Source organism: Phalangium opilio, unplaced genomic scaffold (genome assembly GCF_054372755.1).
Source record: "Phalangium opilio isolate 3A_F unplaced genomic scaffold, DU_Popi_V2 ptg000060l_1, whole genome shotgun sequence".
Lineage (NCBI taxonomy): Eukaryota > Metazoa > Arthropoda > Arachnida > Opiliones > Phalangiidae > Phalangium > Phalangium opilio.
In genome coordinates, this window is record NW_028324177.1 from 985,711 (window position 1) to 1,010,316 (window position 24,606).

General features: G+C 45.2%; 50 non-coding genes across 50 annotated transcripts; all 50 read right to left on the bottom strand.

Moving 5' to 3' along the window:
* Positions 1 to 55: 55 nt before the first annotated feature.
* On the bottom strand, positions 56 to 127 carry TRNAP-UGG (transfer RNA proline (anticodon UGG)). The gene has a single exon. It is a non-coding gene; the product is annotated as a tRNA-Pro (tRNA).
* Positions 128 to 1,005: 878 nt separating this feature from the next.
* TRNAP-UGG (transfer RNA proline (anticodon UGG)) lies at positions 1,006 to 1,077 on the bottom strand. The gene has a single exon. It is a non-coding gene; the product is annotated as a tRNA-Pro (tRNA).
* Positions 1,078 to 1,483: 406 nt separating this feature from the next.
* Positions 1,484 to 1,555, bottom strand: TRNAP-UGG (transfer RNA proline (anticodon UGG)). The gene has a single exon. It is a non-coding gene; the product is annotated as a tRNA-Pro (tRNA).
* A 399-nt stretch (positions 1,556 to 1,954) lies between these two features.
* TRNAP-UGG (transfer RNA proline (anticodon UGG)) lies at positions 1,955 to 2,026 on the bottom strand. The gene has a single exon. It is a non-coding gene; the product is annotated as a tRNA-Pro (tRNA).
* Positions 2,027 to 2,113: 87 nt separating this feature from the next.
* TRNAP-UGG (transfer RNA proline (anticodon UGG)) lies at positions 2,114 to 2,185 on the bottom strand. The gene has a single exon. It is a non-coding gene; the product is annotated as a tRNA-Pro (tRNA).
* A 722-nt stretch (positions 2,186 to 2,907) lies between these two features.
* On the bottom strand, positions 2,908 to 2,979 carry TRNAP-UGG (transfer RNA proline (anticodon UGG)). Its single transcript has one exon. It is a non-coding gene; the product is annotated as a tRNA-Pro (tRNA).
* A 399-nt stretch (positions 2,980 to 3,378) lies between these two features.
* Positions 3,379 to 3,450, bottom strand: TRNAP-UGG (transfer RNA proline (anticodon UGG)). Its single transcript has one exon. It is a non-coding gene; the product is annotated as a tRNA-Pro (tRNA).
* An 87-nt stretch (positions 3,451 to 3,537) lies between these two features.
* Positions 3,538 to 3,609, bottom strand: TRNAP-UGG (transfer RNA proline (anticodon UGG)). The gene has a single exon. It is a non-coding gene; the product is annotated as a tRNA-Pro (tRNA).
* A 400-nt stretch (positions 3,610 to 4,009) lies between these two features.
* Positions 4,010 to 4,081, bottom strand: TRNAP-UGG (transfer RNA proline (anticodon UGG)). Its single transcript has one exon. It is a non-coding gene; the product is annotated as a tRNA-Pro (tRNA).
* Positions 4,082 to 4,168: 87 nt separating this feature from the next.
* On the bottom strand, positions 4,169 to 4,240 carry TRNAP-UGG (transfer RNA proline (anticodon UGG)). Its single transcript has one exon. It is a non-coding gene; the product is annotated as a tRNA-Pro (tRNA).
* Positions 4,241 to 4,802: 562 nt separating this feature from the next.
* On the bottom strand, positions 4,803 to 4,874 carry TRNAP-UGG (transfer RNA proline (anticodon UGG)). The gene has a single exon. It is a non-coding gene; the product is annotated as a tRNA-Pro (tRNA).
* Positions 4,875 to 4,958: 84 nt separating this feature from the next.
* TRNAP-UGG (transfer RNA proline (anticodon UGG)) lies at positions 4,959 to 5,030 on the bottom strand. The gene has a single exon. It is a non-coding gene; the product is annotated as a tRNA-Pro (tRNA).
* A 247-nt stretch (positions 5,031 to 5,277) lies between these two features.
* On the bottom strand, positions 5,278 to 5,349 carry TRNAP-UGG (transfer RNA proline (anticodon UGG)). Its single transcript has one exon. It is a non-coding gene; the product is annotated as a tRNA-Pro (tRNA).
* A 399-nt stretch (positions 5,350 to 5,748) lies between these two features.
* On the bottom strand, positions 5,749 to 5,820 carry TRNAP-UGG (transfer RNA proline (anticodon UGG)). The gene has a single exon. It is a non-coding gene; the product is annotated as a tRNA-Pro (tRNA).
* Positions 5,821 to 5,907: 87 nt separating this feature from the next.
* On the bottom strand, positions 5,908 to 5,979 carry TRNAP-UGG (transfer RNA proline (anticodon UGG)). The gene has a single exon. It is a non-coding gene; the product is annotated as a tRNA-Pro (tRNA).
* A 722-nt stretch (positions 5,980 to 6,701) lies between these two features.
* TRNAP-UGG (transfer RNA proline (anticodon UGG)) lies at positions 6,702 to 6,773 on the bottom strand. Its single transcript has one exon. It is a non-coding gene; the product is annotated as a tRNA-Pro (tRNA).
* Positions 6,774 to 7,172: 399 nt separating this feature from the next.
* On the bottom strand, positions 7,173 to 7,244 carry TRNAP-UGG (transfer RNA proline (anticodon UGG)). Its single transcript has one exon. It is a non-coding gene; the product is annotated as a tRNA-Pro (tRNA).
* Positions 7,245 to 7,331: 87 nt separating this feature from the next.
* Positions 7,332 to 7,403, bottom strand: TRNAP-UGG (transfer RNA proline (anticodon UGG)). Its single transcript has one exon. It is a non-coding gene; the product is annotated as a tRNA-Pro (tRNA).
* Positions 7,404 to 7,803: 400 nt separating this feature from the next.
* Positions 7,804 to 7,875, bottom strand: TRNAP-UGG (transfer RNA proline (anticodon UGG)). Its single transcript has one exon. It is a non-coding gene; the product is annotated as a tRNA-Pro (tRNA).
* An 87-nt stretch (positions 7,876 to 7,962) lies between these two features.
* TRNAP-UGG (transfer RNA proline (anticodon UGG)) lies at positions 7,963 to 8,034 on the bottom strand. Its single transcript has one exon. It is a non-coding gene; the product is annotated as a tRNA-Pro (tRNA).
* A 562-nt stretch (positions 8,035 to 8,596) lies between these two features.
* TRNAP-UGG (transfer RNA proline (anticodon UGG)) lies at positions 8,597 to 8,668 on the bottom strand. The gene has a single exon. It is a non-coding gene; the product is annotated as a tRNA-Pro (tRNA).
* Positions 8,669 to 8,752: 84 nt separating this feature from the next.
* Positions 8,753 to 8,824, bottom strand: TRNAP-UGG (transfer RNA proline (anticodon UGG)). The gene has a single exon. It is a non-coding gene; the product is annotated as a tRNA-Pro (tRNA).
* Positions 8,825 to 9,704: 880 nt separating this feature from the next.
* On the bottom strand, positions 9,705 to 9,776 carry TRNAP-UGG (transfer RNA proline (anticodon UGG)). Its single transcript has one exon. It is a non-coding gene; the product is annotated as a tRNA-Pro (tRNA).
* Positions 9,777 to 9,860: 84 nt separating this feature from the next.
* Positions 9,861 to 9,932, bottom strand: TRNAP-UGG (transfer RNA proline (anticodon UGG)). The gene has a single exon. It is a non-coding gene; the product is annotated as a tRNA-Pro (tRNA).
* Positions 9,933 to 11,127: 1,195 nt separating this feature from the next.
* On the bottom strand, positions 11,128 to 11,199 carry TRNAP-UGG (transfer RNA proline (anticodon UGG)). Its single transcript has one exon. It is a non-coding gene; the product is annotated as a tRNA-Pro (tRNA).
* Positions 11,200 to 11,286: 87 nt separating this feature from the next.
* TRNAP-UGG (transfer RNA proline (anticodon UGG)) lies at positions 11,287 to 11,358 on the bottom strand. The gene has a single exon. It is a non-coding gene; the product is annotated as a tRNA-Pro (tRNA).
* A 562-nt stretch (positions 11,359 to 11,920) lies between these two features.
* Positions 11,921 to 11,992, bottom strand: TRNAP-UGG (transfer RNA proline (anticodon UGG)). The gene has a single exon. It is a non-coding gene; the product is annotated as a tRNA-Pro (tRNA).
* An 84-nt stretch (positions 11,993 to 12,076) lies between these two features.
* On the bottom strand, positions 12,077 to 12,148 carry TRNAP-UGG (transfer RNA proline (anticodon UGG)). Its single transcript has one exon. It is a non-coding gene; the product is annotated as a tRNA-Pro (tRNA).
* Positions 12,149 to 13,505: 1,357 nt separating this feature from the next.
* On the bottom strand, positions 13,506 to 13,577 carry TRNAP-UGG (transfer RNA proline (anticodon UGG)). The gene has a single exon. It is a non-coding gene; the product is annotated as a tRNA-Pro (tRNA).
* An 84-nt stretch (positions 13,578 to 13,661) lies between these two features.
* Positions 13,662 to 13,733, bottom strand: TRNAP-UGG (transfer RNA proline (anticodon UGG)). Its single transcript has one exon. It is a non-coding gene; the product is annotated as a tRNA-Pro (tRNA).
* A 1,195-nt stretch (positions 13,734 to 14,928) lies between these two features.
* On the bottom strand, positions 14,929 to 15,000 carry TRNAP-UGG (transfer RNA proline (anticodon UGG)). The gene has a single exon. It is a non-coding gene; the product is annotated as a tRNA-Pro (tRNA).
* An 87-nt stretch (positions 15,001 to 15,087) lies between these two features.
* Positions 15,088 to 15,159, bottom strand: TRNAP-UGG (transfer RNA proline (anticodon UGG)). Its single transcript has one exon. It is a non-coding gene; the product is annotated as a tRNA-Pro (tRNA).
* Positions 15,160 to 15,881: 722 nt separating this feature from the next.
* TRNAP-UGG (transfer RNA proline (anticodon UGG)) lies at positions 15,882 to 15,953 on the bottom strand. Its single transcript has one exon. It is a non-coding gene; the product is annotated as a tRNA-Pro (tRNA).
* Positions 15,954 to 16,352: 399 nt separating this feature from the next.
* On the bottom strand, positions 16,353 to 16,424 carry TRNAP-UGG (transfer RNA proline (anticodon UGG)). Its single transcript has one exon. It is a non-coding gene; the product is annotated as a tRNA-Pro (tRNA).
* An 87-nt stretch (positions 16,425 to 16,511) lies between these two features.
* Positions 16,512 to 16,583, bottom strand: TRNAP-UGG (transfer RNA proline (anticodon UGG)). The gene has a single exon. It is a non-coding gene; the product is annotated as a tRNA-Pro (tRNA).
* A 722-nt stretch (positions 16,584 to 17,305) lies between these two features.
* Positions 17,306 to 17,377, bottom strand: TRNAP-UGG (transfer RNA proline (anticodon UGG)). Its single transcript has one exon. It is a non-coding gene; the product is annotated as a tRNA-Pro (tRNA).
* Positions 17,378 to 17,779: 402 nt separating this feature from the next.
* On the bottom strand, positions 17,780 to 17,851 carry TRNAP-UGG (transfer RNA proline (anticodon UGG)). The gene has a single exon. It is a non-coding gene; the product is annotated as a tRNA-Pro (tRNA).
* A 565-nt stretch (positions 17,852 to 18,416) lies between these two features.
* TRNAP-UGG (transfer RNA proline (anticodon UGG)) lies at positions 18,417 to 18,488 on the bottom strand. Its single transcript has one exon. It is a non-coding gene; the product is annotated as a tRNA-Pro (tRNA).
* Positions 18,489 to 19,206: 718 nt separating this feature from the next.
* Positions 19,207 to 19,278, bottom strand: TRNAP-UGG (transfer RNA proline (anticodon UGG)). The gene has a single exon. It is a non-coding gene; the product is annotated as a tRNA-Pro (tRNA).
* A 722-nt stretch (positions 19,279 to 20,000) lies between these two features.
* On the bottom strand, positions 20,001 to 20,072 carry TRNAP-UGG (transfer RNA proline (anticodon UGG)). Its single transcript has one exon. It is a non-coding gene; the product is annotated as a tRNA-Pro (tRNA).
* Positions 20,073 to 20,471: 399 nt separating this feature from the next.
* TRNAP-UGG (transfer RNA proline (anticodon UGG)) lies at positions 20,472 to 20,543 on the bottom strand. Its single transcript has one exon. It is a non-coding gene; the product is annotated as a tRNA-Pro (tRNA).
* A 246-nt stretch (positions 20,544 to 20,789) lies between these two features.
* Positions 20,790 to 20,861, bottom strand: TRNAP-UGG (transfer RNA proline (anticodon UGG)). Its single transcript has one exon. It is a non-coding gene; the product is annotated as a tRNA-Pro (tRNA).
* A 565-nt stretch (positions 20,862 to 21,426) lies between these two features.
* On the bottom strand, positions 21,427 to 21,498 carry TRNAQ-UUG (transfer RNA glutamine (anticodon UUG)). The gene has a single exon. It is a non-coding gene; the product is annotated as a tRNA-Gln (tRNA).
* A 403-nt stretch (positions 21,499 to 21,901) lies between these two features.
* Positions 21,902 to 21,973, bottom strand: TRNAP-UGG (transfer RNA proline (anticodon UGG)). The gene has a single exon. It is a non-coding gene; the product is annotated as a tRNA-Pro (tRNA).
* Positions 21,974 to 22,372: 399 nt separating this feature from the next.
* On the bottom strand, positions 22,373 to 22,444 carry TRNAP-UGG (transfer RNA proline (anticodon UGG)). The gene has a single exon. It is a non-coding gene; the product is annotated as a tRNA-Pro (tRNA).
* Positions 22,445 to 22,531: 87 nt separating this feature from the next.
* TRNAP-UGG (transfer RNA proline (anticodon UGG)) lies at positions 22,532 to 22,603 on the bottom strand. Its single transcript has one exon. It is a non-coding gene; the product is annotated as a tRNA-Pro (tRNA).
* Positions 22,604 to 23,642: 1,039 nt separating this feature from the next.
* On the bottom strand, positions 23,643 to 23,714 carry TRNAP-UGG (transfer RNA proline (anticodon UGG)). Its single transcript has one exon. It is a non-coding gene; the product is annotated as a tRNA-Pro (tRNA).
* Positions 23,715 to 23,801: 87 nt separating this feature from the next.
* On the bottom strand, positions 23,802 to 23,873 carry TRNAP-UGG (transfer RNA proline (anticodon UGG)). The gene has a single exon. It is a non-coding gene; the product is annotated as a tRNA-Pro (tRNA).
* Positions 23,874 to 24,119: 246 nt separating this feature from the next.
* Positions 24,120 to 24,191, bottom strand: TRNAP-UGG (transfer RNA proline (anticodon UGG)). The gene has a single exon. It is a non-coding gene; the product is annotated as a tRNA-Pro (tRNA).
* Positions 24,192 to 24,434: 243 nt separating this feature from the next.
* On the bottom strand, positions 24,435 to 24,506 carry TRNAP-UGG (transfer RNA proline (anticodon UGG)). Its single transcript has one exon. It is a non-coding gene; the product is annotated as a tRNA-Pro (tRNA).
* Between the last annotated feature and the right edge of the window lie 100 nt (positions 24,507 to 24,606).

The following is a 24,606-nucleotide window of genomic DNA, read 5'->3' on the forward strand; positions in this document are numbered from 1 at the left end:
CCTACAATTTAACTAGTTGCATTTTAATAGTCACTAAATTACTTCTGCAAAACTCGGGTCCGTCCGGGATTTGAACCCGGGACCACTCGCACCCAAAGCGAGTATCATACCCCTAGACCAACGGACCTGCATGACACTGAAACATGCTAAACTCATAGGCCTACAATTTAACTAGTTGCATTTTAATAGTCACTAAATTACTTCTGCAAAACTCGGGTCCGTCCGGGATTTGACCCCGGGACCACTCGCACCCAAAGCGAGTATCATACCCCTAGACCAACGGACCTGTATGACACTAAAACATGCTAAACTCATAGGCCTACAATTTTACTATTTGTGTTTAAATAGTCAATCGCTTCTGCCAAAACTCGGGTCCGTCCGGTTTTTTAACCCGGGACCACTCGCACCCAAAGCGAGTATCATACCCCTAGACCAACGGACCTGCATGACACTGAAACATGCTAAACTCATAGGCCTACAATTTAACTAGTTGCATTTTAATAGTCACTAAATTACTTCTGCAAAACTCGGGTCCGTCCGGGATTTGAACCCGGGACCACTCGCACCCAAAACGAGTATCATACCCCTAGACCAACGGCCCTGCATGACACTGAAACATGCTAAACTCATAGGCCTACAATTTAACTAGTTGCATTTTAATAGTCACTAAATTACTTCTGCAAAACTCGGGTCCGTCCGGGATTTGAACCCGAGTCCACTCGCACCCAAAGCGAGTATCATACCACTTGACAAACGGACCTGCATGACACTTAAACATGCTAAACTCATAGGCCTACAATTTAACTAGTTGCATTTTAATAGTCACTAAATTACTTCTGCAAAACTCGGTCCGTCCGGGATTTGAACCCGGTACCACTCACACCCGAAGCGAGTATCATAACCCTAGACCAACGGACCTGCATGACACTGAAACATGCTAAACTCATAGGCCTACAATTAAACTAGTTGCATTATAATAGTCACTAAATTACTTCTGCAAAAATCGGGTCCGTCCGGGATTTGAACCCGAGTCCACTCGCACCCAAAGCGAGTATCATACCCCTAGACCAACGGACCTGCATGACACTGAAACATGCTAAACTCATAGGCCTACAATTTAACTAGTTGCAGTTTAATAGTCACTAAATTACTTCTGCAAAACTCGGGTCCGTCCGGGATTTGAACCCGGGACCACTCTCACCCAAAGCGAGTATCACACCCCTAGGCCAACGGACCTGCATGACACTGTAACATGCTAAACTCATAGGCCTACAATTTAACTAGTTGCATTTTAATAGTCACTAAATTACTTCTGCAAAACTCGGGTCTGTCCGGGATTTTAACCCGGGACCAATCGCACCCAAAGCGAGTATCATAACCCTAGACCAACAAACCAAGTATGACACTGAAACATGCTAAGCTCATAGGCCTACAATTTAACTAGTTGCATTTTAATAGTCACTAAATTACTTCTGCAAAACTCGGGTCCGTCCGGGATTTGAACCCGGGACCACTCGCACCCAAAGCGAGTATCATGCCCCTAGACCAACGGACCTGTATGACACTGAAACATGCTAAACTCATAGGCCTACAATTTTACTATTTGTGTTTAAATAGTCAATCGCTTCTGCCAAAACTCGGGTCCGTCCGGGACTTTAACCCGGGACCACTCGCACCCAAAGCGAGTATCATACTCCTAGACCAACGGACCTGCATGACACTAAAACATGCTAAACTCATAGGCCTACAATTAAACTAGTTGCATTTTAATAGTCACTAAATTACTTCTGCAAAACTCGGGTCCGTCCGGGATTTGAACCTGGTACCACTCACACCCAAAGCGAGTATCATACCCCTAGACCAACGGACCTGTATGACACTGAAACATGCTAAACTCATAGGCCTACAATTTTACTATTTGTGTTTAAATAGTCAATCGCTTCTGCCAAAACTCGGGTCCGTCCGGGATTTTAACCCGGGACCACTCGCACCCAAAGCGAGTATCATACCCCTAGACCAACGGACCTGCATGGCACCGAAACATGCTAAACTCAAAGGACTACAATTTAACTAGTTGCATTTTAATAGTCACTAAATTACTTCTGCAAAACTCGGGTCCGTCCGGGATTTGAACCCGGGACCACTCGCATCCAAAGCGAGTATCATACCCCTAGACCAACGGACCTGTATGACACTGAAACATGCTAAACTCATAGGCCTACAATTTTACTATTTGTGTTTAAATAGTCAATCGCTTCTGCCAAAACTCGGGTCCGTCCGGGATTTTAACCCGGGACCACTCGCACCCAAAGCGAGTATCATAACCCTAGACCAACAAACCAAGTATGACACTGAAACATGCTAAACTCATAGGCCTACAATTAAACTAGTTGCATTATAATAGTCACTAAATTACTTCTGCAAAACTCGGGTCCGTCCGGGATTTGAACCCGAGTCCACTCGCACCCAAAGCGAGTATCATTCCCCAAGACCGACGGACCTGCATGGCACCGAAACATGCCAAACTCGAAGGACTACAATTTAACTAGTTGCATTTTAATAGTCACTAAATTACTTCTGCAAAACTCGGGTCCGTCCGGGATTTTAACCCGGGACCACTCGCACCCAAAGCGAGTATCATAACCCTAGACCAACAAACCAAGTATGACACTGAAACATGCTAAACTCATAGGCCTACAATTAAACTAGTTGCATTATAATAGTCACTAAATTACTTCTGCAAAACTCGGGTCCGTCCGGGATTTGAACCCGAGTCCACTCGCACCCAAAGCGAGTATCATACCCCTAGACCGACAGACCTGCATGGCACCGAAACATGCTAAACTCAAAGGACTACAATTTAACTAGTTGCATTTTAATAGTCACTAAATTACTTCTGCAAAACTCGGGTCCGTCCGGGATTTGAACCCGGGACCACTCGCACCCAAAGCGAGTATCATACCCCTAGACCAACGGACCTGTATGACACTGAAACATGCTAAACTCATAGGCCTACAATTTTACTATTTGTGTTTAAATAGTCAATCGCTTCTGCCAAAACTCGGGTCCGTCCGGGATTTTAACCCGGGACCACTCGCACCCAAAGCGAGTATCATACTCCTAGACCAACGGACCTGCATGACACTAAAACATGCTAAACTCATAGGCCTACAATTAAACTAGTTGCATTTTAATAGTCACTAAATTACTTCTGCAAAACTCGGGTCCGTCCGGGATTTGAACCCGGTACCACTCACACCCAAAGCGAGTATCATACCCCTAGACCAACGGACCTGTATGACACTGAAACATGCTAAACTCATAGGCCTACAATTTTACTATTTGTGTTTAAATAGTCAATCGCTTCTGCCAAAACTCGGGTCCGTCCGGGATTTTAACCCGGGACCACTCGCACCCAAAGCGAGTATCATACCCCTAGACCAACGGACCTGCATGGCACCGAAACATGCTAAACTCAAAGGACTACAATTTAACTAGTTGCATTTTAATAGTCACTAAATTACTTCTGCAAAACTCGGGTCCGTCCGGGATTTGAACCCGGGACCACTCGCACCCAAAGCGAGTATCATACCCCTAGACCAACGGACCTGTATGACACTGAAACATGCTAAACTCATAGGCCTACAATTTTACTATTTGTGTTTAAATAGTCAATCGCTTCTGCCAAAACTCGGGTCCGTCCGGGATTTTAACCCGGGACCACTCGCACCCAAAGCGAGTATCATAACCCTAGACCAACAAACCAAGTATGACACTGAAACATGCTAAACTCATAGGCCTACAATTAAACTAGTTGCATTTTAATAGTCACTAAATTACTTCTGCAAAACTCGGGTCCGTCCGGGATTTGAACCCGGTACCACTCACACCCAAAGCGAGTATCATACCCCTAGACCAACGGACCTGTATGACACTGAAACATGCTAAACTCATAGGCCTACAATTTTACTATTTGTGTTTAAATAGTCAATCGCTTCTGCCAAAACTCGGGTCCGTCCGGGATTTTAACCCGGGACCACTCGCACCCAAAGCGAGTATCATACCCCTAGACCAACGGACCTGCATGGCACCGAAACATGCTAAACTCAAAGGACTACAATTTAACTAGTTGCATTTTAATAGTCACTAAATTACTTCTGCAAAACTCGGGTCCGTCCGGGATTTGAACCCGGGACCACTCGCACCCAAAGCGAGTATCATACCCCTAGACCAACGGACCTGTATGACACTGAAACATGCTAAACTCATAGGCCTACAATTTTACTATTTGTGTTTAAATAGTCAATCGCTTCTGCCAAAACTCGGGTCCGTCCGGGATTTTAACCCGGGACCACTCGCACCCAAAGCGAGTATCATAACCCTAGACCAACAAACCAAGTATGACACTGAAACATGCTAAACTCATAGGCCTACAATTAAACTAGTTGCATTATAATAGTCACTAAATTACTTCTGCAAAACTCGGGTCCGTCCGGGATTTGAACCCGAGTCCCCTCGCACCCAAAGCGAGTATCATACCCCTAGACCGACGGACCTGCATGGCACCGAAACATGCCAAACTCGAAGGACTACAATTTAACTAATTGCATTTTAATAGTCACTAAATTACTTCTGCAAAACTCGGGTCCATCCGGGATTTGAACCCGGGACCACTCGCACCCAAAGCGAGTATCATACTCCTAGACCAACGGACCTGCATGGCACCGAAACATGCTAAACTCAAAGGACTACAATTTAACTAGTTGCATTTTAATAGTCACTAAATTACTTCTGCAAAACTCGGGTACGTCCGGGATTTGAACCCGGGACCACTCGCACCCAAAGCGAGTATCATACCCCTAGACCAACGGACCTGTATGACACTGAAACATGCTAAACTCATAGGCCTACAATTTTACTATTTGTGTTTAAATAGTCAATCGCTTCTGCCAAAACTCGGGTCCGTCCGGGATTTTAACCCGGGACCACTCGCACCCAAAGCGAGTATCATACCCCTAGACCAACGGACCTGCATGACACTTAAACATGCTAAACTCATAGGCCTACAATTTAACTAGTTGCATTTTAATAGTCACTAAATTACTTCTGCAAAACTCGGGTCCGTCCGGGATTTTAACCCGGGACCACTCGCACCCAAAGCGAGTATCATAACCCTAGACCAACAAACCAAGTATGACACTGAAACATGCTAAGCTCATAGGCCTACAATTTAACTAGTTGCATTTTAATAGTCACTAAATTACTTCTGCAAAACTCGGGTCCGTCCGGGATTTGAACCCGGGACCACTCGCACCCAAAGCGAGTATCATGCCCCTAGACCAACGGACCTGTATGACACTGAAACATGCTAAACTCATAGGCCTACAATTTTACTATTTGTGTTTAAATAGTCAATCGCTTCTGCCAAAACTCGGGTCCGTCCGGGACTTTAACCCGGGACCACTCGCACCCAAAGCGAGTATCATACTCCTAGACCAACGGACCTGCATGACACTAAAACATGCTAAACTCATAGGCCTACAATTAAACTAGTTGCATTTTAATAGTCACTAAATTACTTCTGCAAAACTCGGGTCCGTCCGGGATTTGAACCTGGTACCACTCACACCCAAAGCGAGTATCATACCCCTAGACCAACGGACCTGTATGACACTGAAACATGCTAAACTCATAGGCCTACAATTTTACTATTTGTGTTTAAATAGTCAATCGCTTCTGCCAAAACTCGGGTCCGTCCGGGATTTTAACCCGGGACCACTCGCACCCAAAGCGAGTATCATACCCCTAGACCAACGGACCTGCATGGCACCGAAACATGCTAAACTCAAAGGACTACAATTTAACTAGTTGCATTTTAATAGTCACTAAATTACTTCTGCAAAACTCGGGTCCGTCCGGGATTTGAACCCGGGACCACTCGCATCCAAAGCGAGTATCATACCCCTAGACCAACGGACCTGTATGACACTGAAACATGCTAAACTCATAGGCCTACAATTTTACTATTTGTGTTTAAATAGTCAATCGCTTCTGCCAAAACTCGGGTCCGTCCGGGATTTTAACCCGGGACCACTCGCACCCAAAGCGAGTATCATAACCCTAGACCAACAAACCAAGTATGACACTGAAACATGCTAAACTCATAGGCCTACAATTAAACTAGTTGCATTATAATAGTCACTAAATTACTTCTGCAAAACTCGGGTCCGTCCGGGATTTGAACCCGAGTCCACTCGCACCCAAAGCGAGTATCATTCCCCAAGACCGACGGACCTGCATGGCACCGAAACATGCCAAACTCGAAGGACTACAATTTAACTAGTTGCATTTTAATAGTCACTAAATTACTTCTGCAAAACTCGGGTCCGTCCGGGATTTTAACCCGGGACCACTCGCACCCAAAGCGAGTATCATAACCCTAGACCAACAAACCAAGTATGACACTGAAACATGCTAAACTCATAGGCCTACAATTAAACTAGTTGCATTATAATAGTCACTAAATTACTTCTGCAAAACTCGGGTCCGTCCGGGATTTGAACCCGAGTCCACTCGCACCCAAAGCGAGTATCATACCCCTAGACCGACAGACCTGCATGGCACCGAAACATGCTAAACTCAAAGGACTACAATTTAACTAGTTGCATTTTAATAGTCACTAAATTACTTCTGCAAAACTCGGGTCCGTCCGGGATTTGAACCCGGGACCACTCGCACCCAAAGCGAGTATCATACCCCTAGACCAACGGACCTGTATGACACTGAAACATGCTAAACTCATAGGCCTACAATTTTACTATTTGTGTTTAAATAGTCAATCGCTTCTGCCAAAACTCGGGTCCGTCCGGGATTTTAACCCGGGACCACTCGCACCCAAAGCGAGTATCATACTCCTAGACCAACGGACCTGCATGACACTAAAACATGCTAAACTCATAGGCCTACAATTAAACTAGTTGCATTTTAATAGTCACTAAATTACTTCTGCAAAACTCGGGTCCGTCCGGGATTTGAACCCGGTACCACTCACACCCAAAGCGAGTATCATACCCCTAGACCAACGGACCTGTATGACACTGAAACATGCTAAACTCATAGGCCTACAATTTTACTATTTGTGTTTAAATAGTCAATCGCTTCTGCCAAAACTCGGGTCCGTCCGGGATTTTAACCCGGGACCACTCGCACCCAAAGCGAGTATCATACCCCTAGACCAACGGACCTGCATGGCACCGAAACATGCTAAACTCAAAGGACTACAATTTAACTAGTTGCATTTTAATAGTCACTAAATTACTTCTGCAAAACTCGGGTCCGTCCGGGATTTGAACCCGGGACCACTCGCACCCAAAGCGAGTATCATACCCCTAGACCAACGGACCTGTATGACACTGAAACATGCTAAACTCATAGGCCTACAATTTTACTATTTGTGTTTAAATAGTCAATCGCTTCTGCCAAAACTCGGGTCCGTCCGGGATTTTAACCCGGGACCACTCGCACCCAAAGCGAGTATCATAACCCTAGACCAACAAACCAAGTATGACACTGAAACATGCTAAACTCATAGGCCTACAATTAAACTAGTTGCATTTTAATAGTCACTAAATTACTTCTGCAAAACTCGGGTCCGTCCGGGATTTGAACCCGGTACCACTCACACCCAAAGCGAGTATCATACCCCTAGACCAACGGACCTGTATGACACTGAAACATGCTAAACTCATAGGCCTACAATTTTACTATTTGTGTTTAAATAGTCAATCGCTTCTGCCAAAACTCGGGTCCGTCCGGGATTTTAACCCGGGACCACTCGCACCCAAAGCGAGTATCATACCCCTAGACCAACGGACCTGCATGGCACCGAAACATGCTAAACTCAAAGGACTACAATTTAACTAGTTGCATTTTAATAGTCACTAAATTACTTCTGCAAAACTCGGGTCCGTCCGGGATTTGAACCCGGGACCACTCGCACCCAAAGCGAGTATCATACCCCTAGACCAACGGACCTGTATGACACTGAAACATGCTAAACTCATAGGCCTACAATTTTACTATTTGTGTTTAAATAGTCAATCGCTTCTGCCAAAACTCGGGTCCGTCCGGGATTTTAACCCGGGACCACTCGCACCCAAAGCGAGTATCATAACCCTAGACCAACAAACCAAGTATGACACTGAAACATGCTAAACTCATAGGCCTACAATTAAACTAGTTGCATTATAATAGTCACTAAATTACTTCTGCAAAACTCGGGTCCGTCCGGGATTTGAACCCGAGTCCCCTCGCACCCAAAGCGAGTATCATACCCCTAGACCGACGGACCTGCATGGCACCGAAACATGCCAAACTCGAAGGACTACAATTTAACTAATTGCATTTTAATAGTCACTAAATTACTTCTGCAAAACTCGGGTCCATCCGGGATTTGAACCCGGGACCACTCGCACCCAAAGCGAGTATCATACTCCTAGACCAACGGACCTGCATGGCACCGAAACATGCTAAACTCAAAGGACTACAATTTAACTAGTTGCATTTTAATAGTCACTAAATTACTTCTGCAAAACTCGGGTACGTCCGGGATTTGAACCCGGGACCACTCGCACCCAAAGCGAGTATCATACCCCTAGACCAACGGACCTGTATGACACTGAAACATGCTAAACTCATAGGCCTACAATTTTACTATTTGTGTTTAAATAGTCAATCGCTTCTGCCAAAACTCGGGTCCGTCCGGGATTTTAACCCGGGACCACTCGCACCCAAAGCGAGTATCATACCCCTAGACCAACGGACCTGCATGACACTGAAACATGCTAAACTCATAGGCCTACAATTTAACTAGTTGCAGTTTAATAGTCACTAAATTACTTCTGCAAAACTCGGGTCCGTCCGGGATTTGAACCCGGGACCACTCTCACCCAAAGCGAGTATCATACCCCTAGGCCAACGGACCTGCATGACACTGAAACATGCTAAACTCATAGGCCTACAATTTAACTAGTTGCATTTTAATAGTCACTTAATTACTTCTGCAAAACTCGGTCCGTCCGGGATTTGAACCCGGTAGCACTCACACCCGTAGCGAGTATCATAACCCTAGACCAACAAACCAAGAATGACACTGAAACATGCTAAACTCATAGGCCTACAATTTTACTATTTGTGTTTAAATAGTCAATCGCTTCTGCCAAAACTCGGGTCCGTCCGGGATTTTAACCCGGGACCACTCGCACCCAAAGCGAGTATCATAACCCTAGACCAACAAACCAAGTATGACACTGAAACATGCTAAACTCATAGGCCTACAATTAAACTAGTTGCATTATAATAGTCACTAAATTACTTCTGCAAAACTCGGGTCCGTCCGGGATTTGAACCCGAGTCCCCTCGCACCCAAAGCGAGTATCATACCCCTAGACCGACGGACCTGCATGGCACCGAAACATGCCAAACTCGAAGGACTACAATTTAACTAATTGCATTTTAATAGTCACTAAATTACTTCTGCAAAACTCGGGTCCATCCGGGATTTGAACCCGGGACCACTCGCACCCAAAGCGAGTATCATACTCCTAGACCAACGGACCTGCATGGCACCGAAACATGCTAAACTCAAAGGACTACAATTTAACTAGTTGCATTTTAATAGTCACTAAATTACTTCTGCAAAACTCGGGTACGTCCGGGATTTGAACCCGGGACCACTCGCACCCAAAGCGAGTATCATACCCCTAGACCAACGGACCTGTATGACACTGAAACATGCTAAACTCATAGGCCTACAATTTTACTATTTGTGTTTAAATAGTCAATCGCTTCTGCCAAAACTCGGGTCCGTCCGGGATTTTAACCCGGGACCACTCGCACCCAAAGCGAGTATCATACCCCTAGACCAACGGACCTGCATGACACTGAAACATGCTAAACTCATAGGCCTACAATTTAACTAGTTGCAGTTTAATAGTCACTAAATTACTTCTGCAAAACTCGGGTCCGTCCGGGATTTGAACCCGGGACCAGTCTCACCCAAAGCGAGTATCATACCCCTAGGCCAACGGACCTGCATGACACTGAAACATGCTAAACTCATAGGCCTACAATTTAACTAGTTGCATTTTAATAGTCACTTAATTACTTCTGCAAAACTCGGTCCGTCCGGGATTTGAACCCGGTAGCACTCACACCCGTAGCGAGTATCATAACCCTAGACCAACAAACCAAGAATGACACTGAAACATGCTAAACTCATAGGCCTACAATTTAACTAGTTGCATTTTAATAGTCACTAAATTACTTCTGCAAAACTCGGGTCCGTCCGGGATTTTAACCCGGGACCACTCGCACCCAAAGCGAGTATCATAACCCTAGACCAACAAACCAAGTATGACACTGAAACATGCTAAACTCATAGGCCTACAATTAAACTAGTTGCATTATAATAGTCACTAAATTACTTCTGCAAAACTCGGGTCCGTCCGGGATTTGAACCCGAGTCCACTCGCACCCAAAGCGAGTATCATACCCCTAGACCGACAGACCTGCATGGCACCGAAACATGCTAAACTCAAAGGACTACAATTTAACTAGTTGCATTTTAATAGTCACTAAATTACTTCTGCAAAACTCGGGTCCGTCCGGGATTTGAACCCGGGACCACTCGCACCCAAAGCGAGTATCATACCCCTACACCAATGGACCTGTATGACACTGAAACATGCTAAACTCATAGGCCTACAATTTTACTATTTGTGTTTAAATAGTCAATCGCTTCTGCCAAAACTCGGGTCCGTCCGGGACTTTAACCCGGGACCACTCGCACCCAAAGCGAGTATCATACTCCTAGACCAACGGACCTGCATGACACTAAAACATGCTAAACTCATAGGCCTACAATTAAACTAGTTGCATTTTAATAGTCACTAAATTACTTCTGCAAAACTCGGGTCCGTCCGGGATTTGAACCTGGTACCACTCACACCCAAAGCGAGTATCATACCCCTAGACCAACGGACCTGTATGACACTGAAACATGCTAAACTCATAGGCCTACAATTTTACTATTTGTGTTTAAATAGTCAATCGCTTCTGCCAAAACTCGGGTCCGTCCGGGATTTTAACCCGGGACCACTCGCACCCAAAGCGAGTATCATACCCCTAGACCAACGGACCTGCATGGCACCGAAACATGCTAAACTCAAAGGACTACAATTTAACTAGTTGCATTTTAATAGTCACTAAATTACTTCTGCAAAACTCGGGTCCGTCCGGGATTTGAACCCGGGACCACTCGCACCCAAAGCGAGTATCATACCCCTAGACCAACGGACCTGTATGACACTGAAACATGCTAAACTCATAGGCCTACAATTTTACTATTTGTGTTTAAATAGTCAATCGCTTCTGCCAAAACTCGGGTCCGTCCGGGATTTTAACCCGGGACCACTCGCACCCAAAGCGAGTATCATAACCCTAGACCAACAAACCAAGTATGACACTGAAACATGCTAAACTCATAGGCCTACAATTAAACTAGTTGCATTATAATAGTCACTAAATTACTTCTGCAAAACTCGGGTCCGTCCGGGATTTGAACCCGAGTCCCCTCGCACCCAAAGCGAGTATCATACCCCTAGACCGACGGACCTGCATGGCACCGAAACATGCCAAACTCGAAGGACTACAATTTAACTAATCGCATTTTAATAGTCACTAAATTACTTCTGCAAAACTCGGGTCCATCCGGGATTTGAACCCGGGACCACTCGCACCCAAAGCGAGTATCATACTCCTAGACCAACGGACCTGCATGGCACCGAAACATGCTAAACTCAAAGGACTACAATTTAACTTGTTGCATTTTAATAGTCACTAAATTACTTCTGCAAAACTCGGGTACGTCCGGGATTTGAACCCGGGACCACTCGCACCCAAAGCGAGTATCATACCCCTAGACCAACGGACCTGTATGACACTGAAACATGCTAAACTCATAGGCCTACAATTTTACTATTTGTGTTTAAATAGTCAATCGCTTCTGCCAAAACTCGGGTCCGTCCGGGATTTTAACCCGGGACCACTCGCACCCAAAGCGAGTATCATACCCCTAGACCAACGGACCTGCATGACACTGAAACATGCTAAACTCATAGGCCTACAATTTAACTAGTTGCAGTTTAATAGTCACTAAATTACTTCTGCAAAACTCGGGTCCGTCCGGGATTTGAACCCGGGACCACTCTCACCCAAAGCGAGTATCATACCCCTAGGCCAACGGACCTGCATGACACTGAAACATGCTAAACTCATAGGCCTACAATTTAACTAGTTGCATTTTAATAGTCACTTAATTACTTCTGCAAAACTCGGTCCGTCCGGGATTTGAACCCGGTAGCACTCACACCCGTAGCGAGTATCATAACCCTAGACCAACAAACCAAGAATGACACTGAAACATGCTAAACTCATAGGCCTACAATTTAACTAGTTGCATTTTAATAGTCACTAAATTACTTCTGCAAAACTCGGGTCCGTCCGGGATTTTAACCCGGGACCACTCGCACCCAAAGCGAGTATCATAACCCTAGACCAACAAACCAAGTATGACACTGAAACATGCTAAACTCATAGGCCTACAATTAAACTAGTTGCATTATAATAGTCACTAAATTACTTCTGCAAAACTCGGGTCCGTCCGGGATTTGAACCCGAGTCCACTCGCACCCAAAGCGAGTATCATACCCCTAGACCGACAGACCTGCATGGCACCGAAACATGCTAAACTCAAAGGACTACAATTTAACTAGTTGCATTTTAATAGTCACTAAATTACTTCTGCAAAACTCGGGTCCGTCCGGGATTTGAACCCGGGACCACTCGCACCCAAAGCGAGTATCATACCCCTACACCAATGGACCTGTATGACACTGAAACATGCTAAACTCATAGGCCTACAATTTTACTATTTGTGTTTAAATAGTCAATCGCTTCTGCCAAAACTCGGGTCCGTCCGGGACTTTAACCCGGGACCACTCGCACCCAAAGCGAGTATCATACTCCTAGACCAACGGACCTGCATGACACTAAAACATGCTAAACTCATAGGCCTACAATTAAACTAGTTGCATTTTAATAGTCACTAAATTACTTCTGCAAAACTCGGGTCCGTCCGGGATTTGAACCTGGTACCACTCACACCCAAAGCGAGTATCATACCCCTAGACCGACGGACCTGCATGGCACCGAAACATGCCAAACTCGAAGGACTACAATTTAACTAATCGCATTTTAATAGTCACTAAATTACTTCTGCAAAACTCGGGTCCATCCGGGATTTGAACCCGGGACCACTCGCACCCAAAGCGAGTATCATACTCCTAGACCAACGGACCTGCATGGCACCGAAACATGCTAAACTCAAAGGACTACAATTTAACTTGTTGCATTTTAATAGTCACTAAATTACTTCTGCAAAACTCGGGTACGTCCGGGATTTGAACCCGGGACCACTCGCACCCAAAGCGAGTATCATACCCCTAGACCAACGGACCTGTATGACACTGAAACATGCTAAACTCATAGGCCTACAATTTTACTATTTGTGTTTAAATAGTCAATCGCTTCTGCCAAAACTCGGGTCCGTCCGGGATTTTAACCCGGGACCACTCGCACCCAAAGCGAGTATCATACCCCTAGACCAACGGACCTGCATGACACTGAAACATGCTAAACTCATAGGCCTACAATTTAACTAGTTGCAGTTTAATAGTCACTAAATTACTTCTGCAAAACTCGGGTCCGTCCGGGATTTGAACCCGGGACCACTCTCACCCAAAGCGAGTATCATACCCCTAGGCCAACGGACCTGCATGACACTGAAACATGCTAAACTCATAGGCCTACAATTTAACTAGTTGCATTTTAATAGTCACTTAATTACTTCTGCAAAACTCGGTCCGTCCGGGATTTGAACCCGGTAGCACTCACACCCGTAGCGAGTATCATAACCCTAGACCAACAAACCAAGAATGACACTGAAACATGCTAAACTCATAGGCCTACAATTTAACTAGTTGCATTTTAATAGTCACTAAATTACTTCTGCAAAACTCGGGTCCGTCCGGGATTTTAACCCGGGACCACTCGCACCCAAAGCGAGTATCATAACCCTAGACCAACAAACCAAGTATGACACTGAAACATGCTAAACTCATAGGCCTACAATTAAACTAGTTGCATTATAATAGTCACTAAATTACTTCTGCAAAACTCGGGTCCGTCCGGGATTTGAACCCGAGTCCACTCGCACCCAAAGCGAGTATCATACCCCTAGACCGACAGACCTGCATGGCACCGAAACATGCTAAACTCAAAGGACTACAATTTAACTAGTTGCATTTTAATAGTCACTAAATTACTTCTGCAAAACTCGGGTCCGTCCGGGATTTGAACCCGGGACCACTCGCACCCAAAGCGAGTATCATACCCCTACACCAATGGACCTGTATGACACTGAAACATGCTAAACTCATAGGCCTACAATTTTACTATTTGTGTTTAAATAGTCAATCGCTTCTGCCAAAACTCGGGTCCGTCCGGGACTTTAACCCGGGACCACTCGCACCCAAAGCGAGTATCATACTCCTAGACCAACGGACCTGCATGACACTAAAACATGCTAAACTCATAGGCCTACAATTAAACTAGTTGCATTTTAATAGTCACTAAATTACTTCTGCAAAACTCGGGTCCGTCCGGGATTTGAACCTGGTACCACTCACACCCAAAGCGAGTATCATACCCCTAGACCAACGGACCTGTATGACACTGAAACATGCTAAACTCATAGGCCTACAATTTTACTATTTGTGTTTAAATAGTCAATCGCTTCTGCCAAAACTCGGGTCCGTCCGGGATTTTAACCCGGGACCACTCGCACCCAAAGCGAGTATCATACCCCTAGACCAACGGACCTGCATGGCACCGAAACATGCTAAACTCAAAGGACTACAATTTAACTAGTTGCATTTTAATAGTCACTAAATTACTTCTGCAAAACTCGGGTCCGTCCGGGATTTGAACCCGGGACCACTCGCACCCAAAGCGAGTATCATACCCCTAGACCAACGGACCTGTATGACACTGAAACATGCTAAACTCATAGGCCTACAATTTTACTATTTGTGTTTAAATAGTCAATCGCTTCTGCCAAAACTCGGGTCCGTCCGGGATTTTAACCCGGGACCACTCGCACCCAAAGCGAGTATCATAACCCTAGACCAACAAACCAAGTATGACACTGAAACATGCTAAACTCATAGGCCTACAATTAAACTAGTTGCATTATAATAGTCACTAAATTACTTCTGCAAAACTCGGGTCCGTCCGGGATTTGAACCCGAGTCCACTCGCACCCAAAGCGAGTATCATTCCCCTAGACCGACGGACCTGCATGGCACCGAAACATGCCAAACTCGAAGGACTACAATTTAACTAGTTGCATTTTAATAGTCACTAAATTACTTCTGCAAAACTCGGGTCCGTCCGGGATTTTAACCCGGGACCACTCGCACCCAAAGCGAGTATCATAACCCTAGACCAACAAACCAAGTATGACACTGAAACATGCTAAACTCATAGGCCTACAATTAAACTAGTTGCATTATAATAGTCACTAAATTACTTCTGCAAAACTCGGGTCCGTCCGGGATTTGAACCCGAGTCCACTCGCACCCAAAGCGAGTATCATACCCCTAGACCGACAGACCTGCATGGCACCGAAACATGCTAAACTCAAAGGACTACAATTTAACTAGTTGCATTTTAATAGTCACGAAATTACTTCTGCAAAACTCGGGTCCGTCCGGGATTTGAACCCGGGACCACTCGCACCCAAAGCGAGTATCATACCCCTAGACCAACGGACCTGTATGACACTGTAACATGCTAAACTCATAGGCCTACAATTTTACTATTTGTGTTTAAATAGTCAATCGCTTCTGCCAAAACTCGGGTCCGTCCGGGATTTTAACCCGGGACCACTCGCACCCAAAGCGAGTATCATACTCCTAGACCAACGGACCTGCATGACACTAAAACATGCTAAACTCATAGGCCTACAATTAAACTAGTTGCATTTTAATAGTCACCAAATTACTTCTGCAAAACTCGGGTCCGTCCGGGATTTGAACCCGGTACCACTCACACCCAAAGCGAGTATCATACCCCTAGACCAACGGACCTGTATGACACTGAAACATGCTAAACTCATAGGCCTACAATTTTACTATTTGTGTTTAAATAGTCAATCGCTTCTGCCAAAACTCGGGTCCGTCCGGGATTTTAACCCGGGACCACTCGCACCCAAAGCGAGTATCATACCCCTAGACCAACGGACCTGCATGGCACCGAAACATGCTAAACTCAAAGGACTACAATTTAACTAGTTGCATTTTAATAGTCACTAAATTACTTCTGCAAAACTCGGGTCCGTCCGGGATTTGAACCCGGGACCACTTGCACCCAAAGCGAGTATCATACCCCTAGACCAACGGACCTGTATGACACTGAAACATGCTAAACTCATAGGCCTACAATTTTACTATTTGTGTTTAAATAGTCAATCGCTTCTGCCAAAACTCGGGTCCGTCCGGGATTTTAACCCGGGACCACTCGCACCCAAAGCGAGTATCATAACCCTAGACCAACAAACCAAGTATGACACTGAAACATGCTAAACTCATAGGCCTACAATTAAACTAGTTGCATTATAATAGTCACTAAATTACTTCTGCAAAACTCGGGTCCGTCCGGGATTTGAACCCGAGTCCCCTCGCACCCAAAGCCAGTATCATACCCCTAGACCGACGGACCTGCATGGCACCGAAACATGCCAAACTCGAAGGACTACAATTTAACTAGTTGCATTTTAATAGTCACTAAATTACTTCTGCAAAACTCGGGTCCGTCCGGGATTTTAACCCGGGACCACTCGCACCCAAAGCGAGTATCATAACCCTAGACCAACAAACCAAGTATGACACTGAAACATGCTAAACTCATAGGCCTACAATTAAACTAGTTGCATTATAATAGTCACTAAATTACTTCTGCAAAACTCGGGTCCGTCCGGGATTTGAACCCGAGTCCACTCGCACCCAAAGCGAGTATCATACCCCTAGACCGACAGACCTGCATGGCACCGAAACATGCTAAACTCAAAGGACTACAATTTAACTAGTTGCATTTTAATAGTCACGAAATTACTTCTGCAAAACTCGGGTCCGTCCGGGATTTGAACCCGGGACCACTCGCACCCAAAGCGAGTATCATACCCCTAGACCAACGGACCTGTATGACACTGAAACATGCTAAACTCATAGGCCTACAATTTTACTATTTGTGTTTAAATAGTCAATCGCTTCTGCCAAAACTCGGGTCCGTCCGGGATTTTAACCCGGGACCACTCGCACCCAAAGCGAGTATCATACTCCTAGACCAACGGACCTGCATGACACTAAAACATGCTAAACTCATAGGCCTACAATTAAACTAGTTGCATTTTAATAGTCACTAAATTACTTCTGCAAAACTCGGGTCCGTCCGGGATTTGAACCCGAGTCCACTCGCACCCAAAGCGAGTATCATAACCCTAGACCAACGGACCTGCATGACACTGAAACATGCTAAACTCATAGGCCTACAATTAAACTAGTTGCATTATAATAGTCACTAAATTACTTCTGCAAAAATCGGGTCCGTCCGGGATTTGAACCCGAGTCCACTCGCACCCAAAGCGAGTATCATACCCCTAGACCAACGGACCTTCATGACACTGAAACATGCTAAACTCATAGGCCTACAATTTAACTAGTTGCAGTTTAATAGTCACTAAATTACTTCTGCAAAACTCGGGTCCGTCCGGGATTTGAACCCGGGACCACTCTCACCCAAAGCGAGTATCACACCCCTAGGCCAACGGACCTGCATGACACTGAAACATGCTAAACTCATAGGCCTACAATTTAACTAGTTGCATTTTAATCGTCACTAAATTACTTCTGCAAAACTCGGGTCCGTCCGGGATTTTAACCCGGGACCACTCGCACCCAAAGCGAGTATCATAACCCTAGACCAACAAACCAAGTATGACACTGAAACATGCTAAACTCATAGGCCTACAATTAAACTAGTTGCATTATAATAGTCACTAAATTACTTCTGCAAAACTCGGGTCCGTCCGGGATTTGAACCCGAGTCCACTCGCACCCAAAGCGAGTATCATACCCCTAGACCGACAGACCTGCATGGCACCGAAACATGCTAAACTCAAAGGACTACAATTTAACTAGTTGCATTTTAATAGTCACTAAATTACTTCTGCAAAACTCGGGTCCGTCCGGGATTTGAACCCGGGACCACTCGCACCCAAAGCGAGTATCATACCCCTAGACCAACGGACCTGTATGACACTGAAACATGCTAAACTCATAGGCCTACAATTTTACTATTTGTGTTTAAATAGTCAATCGCTTCTGCCAAAACTCGGGTCCGTCCGGGACTTTAACCCGGGACCACTCGCACCCAAAGCGAGTATCATACTCCTAGACCAACGGACCTGCATGACACTAAAACATGCTAAACTCATAGGCCTACAATTAAACTAGTTGCATTTTAATAGTCACTAAATTACTTCTGCAAAACTCGGGTCCGTCCGGGATTTGAACCTGGTACCACTCACACCCAAAGCGAGTATCATACCCCTAGACCGACGGACCTGTATGACACTGAAACATGCTAAACTCATAGGCCTACAATTTTACTATTTGTGTTTAAATAGTCAATCGCTTCTGCCAAAACTCGGGTCCGTCCGGGATTTTAACCCGGGACCACTCGCACCCAAAGCGAGTATCATAACCCTAGACCAACAAACCAAGTATGACACTGAAACATGCTAAACTCATAGGCCTACAATTAAACTAGTTGCATTATAATAGTCACTAAATTACTTCTGCAAAACTCGGGTCCGTCCGGGATTTGAACCCGAGTCCACTCGCACCCAAAGCGAGTATCATACCCCTAGACCGACGGACCTGCATGGCACCGAAACATGCCAAACTCGAAGGACTACAATTTAACTAGTTGCATTTTAATAGTCACTAAATTACTTCTGCAAAACTCGGGTCCGTCCGGGATTTGAACCCGGGACCACTCACACCCAAAGCGAGTATCATACCCCTAGACCAACGGACCTGTATGACACTGAAACATGCTAAACTCATAGGCCTACAATTTTACTATTTGTGTTTAAATAGTCAATCGCTTCTGCCAAAACTCGGGTCCGTCCGGGATTTTAACCCGGGACCACTCGCACCCAAAGCGAGTATCATAACCCTAGACCAACAAACCAAGTATGACACTGAAACATGCTAAACTCATAGGCCTACAATTAAACTAGTTGCATTATAATAGTCACTAAATTACTTCTGCAAAACTCGGGTCCGTCCGGGATTTGAACCCGAGTCCACTCGCACCCAAAGCGAGTATCATACCCCTAGACCGACGGACCTGCATGGCACCGAAACATGCCAAACTCGAAGGACTACAATTTAACTAGTTGCATTTTAATAGTCACTAAATTACTTCTGCAAAACTCGGGTCCGTCCGGGATTTTAACCCGGGACCACTCGCACCCAAAGCGAGTATCATAACCCTAGACCAACAAACCAAGTATGACACTGAAACATGCTAAACTCATAGGCCTACAATTAAACTAGTTGCATTATAATAGTCACTAAATTACTTCTGCAAAACTCGGGTCCGTCCGGGATTTGAACCCGAGTCCACTCGCACCCAAAGCGAGTATCATACCCCTAGACCGACAGACCTGCATGGCACCGAAACATGCTAAACTCAAAGGACTACAATTTAACTAGTTGCATTTTAATAGTCACTAAATTACTTCTGCAAAACTCGGGTCCGTCCGGGATTTGAACCCGGGACCACTCGCACCCAAAGCGAGTATCATACCCCTAGACCAACGGACCTGTATGACACTGAAACATGCTAAACTCATAGGCCTACAATTTTACTATTTGTGTTTAAATAGTCAATCGCTTCTGCCAAAACTCGGGTCCGTCCGGGATTTTAACCCGGGACCACTCGCACCCAAAGCGAGTATCATACTCCTAGACCAACGGACCTGCATGACACTAAAACATGCTAAACTCATAGGCCTACAATTAAACTAGTTGCATTTTAATAGTCACTAAATTACTTCTGCAAAACTCGGGTCCGTCCGGGATTTGAACCCGGTACCACTCACACCCAAAGCGAGTATCATACCCCTAGACCAACGGACCTGTATGACACTGAAACATGCTAAACTCATAGGCCTACAATTTTACTATTTGTGTTTAAATAGTCAATCGCTTCTGCCAAAACTCGGGTCCGTCCGGGATTTTAACCCGGGACCACTCGCACCCAAAGCGAGTATCATACCCCTAGACCAACGGACCTGCATGACACTGAAACATGCTAAACTCATAGGCCTACAATTTAACTAGTTGCATTTTAATAGTCACTAAATTACTTCTGCAAAACTCGGGTCCGTCCGGGATTTGAACCCGAGTCCACTCGCACCCAAAGCGAGTATCATAACCCTAGACCAACGGACCTGCATGACACTGAAACATGCTAAACTCATAGGCCTACAATTAAACTAGTTGCATTATAATAGTCACTAAATTACTTCTGCAAAAATCGGGTCCGTCCGGGATTTGAACCCGAGTCCACTCGCACCCAAAGCGAGTATCATACCCCTAGACCAACGGACCTGCATGACACTGAAACATGCTAAACTCATAGGCCTACAATTTAACTAGTTGCAGTTTAATAGTCACTAAATTACTTCTGCAAAACTCGGGTCCGTCCGGGATTTGAACCCGGGACCACTCTCACCCAAAGCGAGTATCACACCCCTAGGCCAACGGACCTGCATGACACTGAAACATGCTAAACTCATAGGCCTACAATTTAACTAGTTGCATTTTAATCGTCACTAAATTACTTCTGCAAAACTCGGGTCCGTCCGGGATTTTAACCCGGGACCACTCGCACCCAAAGCGAGTATCATAACCCTAGACCAACAAACCAAGTATGACACTGAAACATGCTAAACTCATAGGCCTACAATTAAACTAGTTGCATTATAATAGTCACTAAATTACTTCTGCAAAACTCGGGTCCGTCCGGGATTTGAACCCGAGTCCACTCGCACCCAAAGCGAGTATCATACCCCTAGACCGACAGACCTGCATGGCACCGAAACATGCTAAACTCAAAGGACTACAATTTAACTAGTTGCATTTTAATAGTCACTAAATTACTTCTGCAAAACTCGGGTCCGTCCGGGATTTGAACCCGGGACCACTCGCACCAAAAGCGAGTATCATACCCCTAGACCAACGGACCTGTATGACACTGAAACATGCTAAACTCATAGGCCTACAATTTTACTATTTGTGTTTAAATAGTCAATCGCTTCTGCCAAAACTCGGGTCCGTCCGGGACTTTAACCCGGGACCACTCGCACCCAAAGCGAGTATCATAACCCTAGACCAACAAACCAAGTATGACACTGAAACATGCTAAACTCATAGGCCTACAATTAAACTAGTTGCATTATAATAGTCACTAAATTACTTCTGCAAAACTCGGGTCCGTCCGGGATTTGAACCCGAGTCCACTCGCACCCAAAGCGAGTATCATACCCCTAGACCGACAGACCTGCATGGCACCGAAACATGCTAAACTCAAAGGACTACAATTTAACTAGTTGCATTTTAATAGTCACTAAATTACTTCTGCAAAACTCGGGTCCGTTCGGGATTTGAACCCGGGACCACTCGCACCCAAAGCGAGTATCATACCCCTAGACCAACGGACCTGTATGACACTGAAACATGCTAAACTCATAGGCCTACAATTTTACTATTTGTGTTTAAATAGTCAATCGCTTCTGCCAAAACTCGGGTCCGTCCGGGATTTTAACCCGGGACCACTCGCACCCAAAGCGAGTATCATACTCCTAGACCAACGGACCTGCATGACACTAAAACATGCTAAACTCATAGGCCTACAATTAAACTAGTTGCATTTTAATAGTCACTAAATTACTTCTGCAAAACTCGGGTCCGTCCGGGATTTGAACCCGGTACCACTCACACCCAAAGCGAGTATCATACCCCTAGACCAACGGACCTGTATTACACTGAAACATGCTAAACTCATAGGCCTACAATTTTACTATTTGTGTTTAAATAGTCAATCGCTTCTGCCAAAACTCGGGTCCGTCCGGGATTTTAACCCGGGACCACTCGCACCCAAAGCGAGAATCATACCCCTAGACCAACGGACCTGCATGGCACCGAAACATGCTAAACTCAAAGGACTACAATTTAACTAGTTGCATTTTAATAGTCACTAAATTACTTCTGCAAAACTCGGGTCCGTCCGGGATTTGAACCCGGGACCACTCGCACCCAAAGCGAGTATCATACCCCTAGACCAACGGACCTGTATGACACTGAAACATGCTAAACTCATAGGCCTACAATTTTACTATTTGTGTTTAAATAGTCAATCGCTTCTGCCAAAACTCGGGTCCGTCCGGGATTTTAACCCGGGACCACTCGCACCCAAAGCGAGTATCATAACCCTAGACCAACAAACCAAGTATGACACTGAAACATGCTAAACTCATAGGCCTACAATTAAACTAGTTGCATTATAATAGTCACTAAATTACTTCTGCAAAACTCGGGTCCGTCCGGGATTTGAACCCGAGTCCCCTCGCACCCAAAGCGAGTATCATACACCTAGACCGACGGACCTGCATGGCACCGAAACATGCCAAACTCGAAGGACTACAATTTAACTAATTGCATTTTAATAGTCACTAAATTACTTCTGCAAAACTCGGGTCCATCCGGGATTTGAACCCGGGACCACTCGCACCCAAAGCGAGTATCATACTCCTAGACCAACGGACCTGCATGGCACCGAAACATGCTAAACTCAAAGGACTACAATTTAACTAGTTGCATTTAAATAGTCACTAAATTACTTCTGCAAAACTCGGATCCGTCCGGGATTTGAACCCGAGTCCACTCGCACCCAAAGCGAGTATCATACCCCTAGACCGACAGACCTGCATGGCACCGAAACATGCTAAACTCATAGGCCTACAATTTAACTAGTTGCAGTTTAATAGTCACTAAATTACTTCTGCAAAACTCGGGTCCGTCCGGGATTTGAACCCGGGACCACTCTCACCCAAAGCGAGTATCATACCCCTAGGCCAACGGACCTGCATGACACTGAAACAAGCTAAACTCATAGGCCTACAATTTAACTAGTTGCATTTTAATAGTCACTAAATTACTTCTGCAAAACTCGGTCCGTCCGGGATTTGAACCCGGTAGCACTCACACCCGTAGCGAGTATCATAACCCTAGACCAACAAACCAAGAATGACACTGAAACATGCTAAACTCATAGGCCTACAATTAAACTAGTTGCATTATAATAGTCACTAAATTACTTCTGCAAAACTCGGGTCCGTCCGGGATTTGAACCCGAGTCCACTCGCACCCAAAGCGAGTATCATACCCCTAGACCAACGGACCTGCATGGCACCGAAACATGCTAAACTCAAAGGACTACAATTTAACTAATTGCATTTTAATAGTCACTAAATTACTTTTGCAAAACTCCGGTCCGTCCGGGATTTGAACCCGGGACCACTCGCACCCAAAGCGAGTATCATACTCCTAGACCAACGGACCTGCATGACACTAAAACATGCTAAACTCATAGGCCTACAATTAAACTAGTTGCATTTTAATAGTCACTAAATTACTTCTGCAAAACTCCGGTCCGTCCGGGATTTGAACCCGGGAATACTCGCACCCAAAGCGAGTATCATACTCCTAGACCAACGGACCTGCATGACACTAAAACATGCTAAACTCATAGGCCTACAATTAAACTAGTTGCATTTTAATAGTCACTAAATTACTCCTACAAAACTCGGGTCCGTCCGGGATTTGAACCCGGGACCACTCGCACCCAAAGCGAGTATCATACCCCTAGACCAACGGACCTGTATGACACTGAAACATGCTAAACTCATAGGCCTACAATTTTACTATTTGTGTTTAAATAGTCAATCGCTTCTGCCAAAACTCGGGTCCGTCCGGGATTTTAACCCGGGACCACTCGCACCCAAAGCGAGTATCATACTCCTAGACCAACGGTCCTGCATAACACTAAAACATGCTAAACTCATAGGCCTACAATTAAACTAGTTGCATTTTAATAGTCACTAAATTACTCCTACAAAACTCGGGTCCGTCCGGGATTTGAACCCGGGACCACTCGCACCCAAAGCGAGTATCATACCCCTAGACCAACGGACCTGTATGACACTGAAACATGCTAAACTCATAGGCCTACAATTTTACTATTTGTGTTTAAATAGTCAATCGCTTCTGCCAAAACTCGGGTCCGTCCGGGATT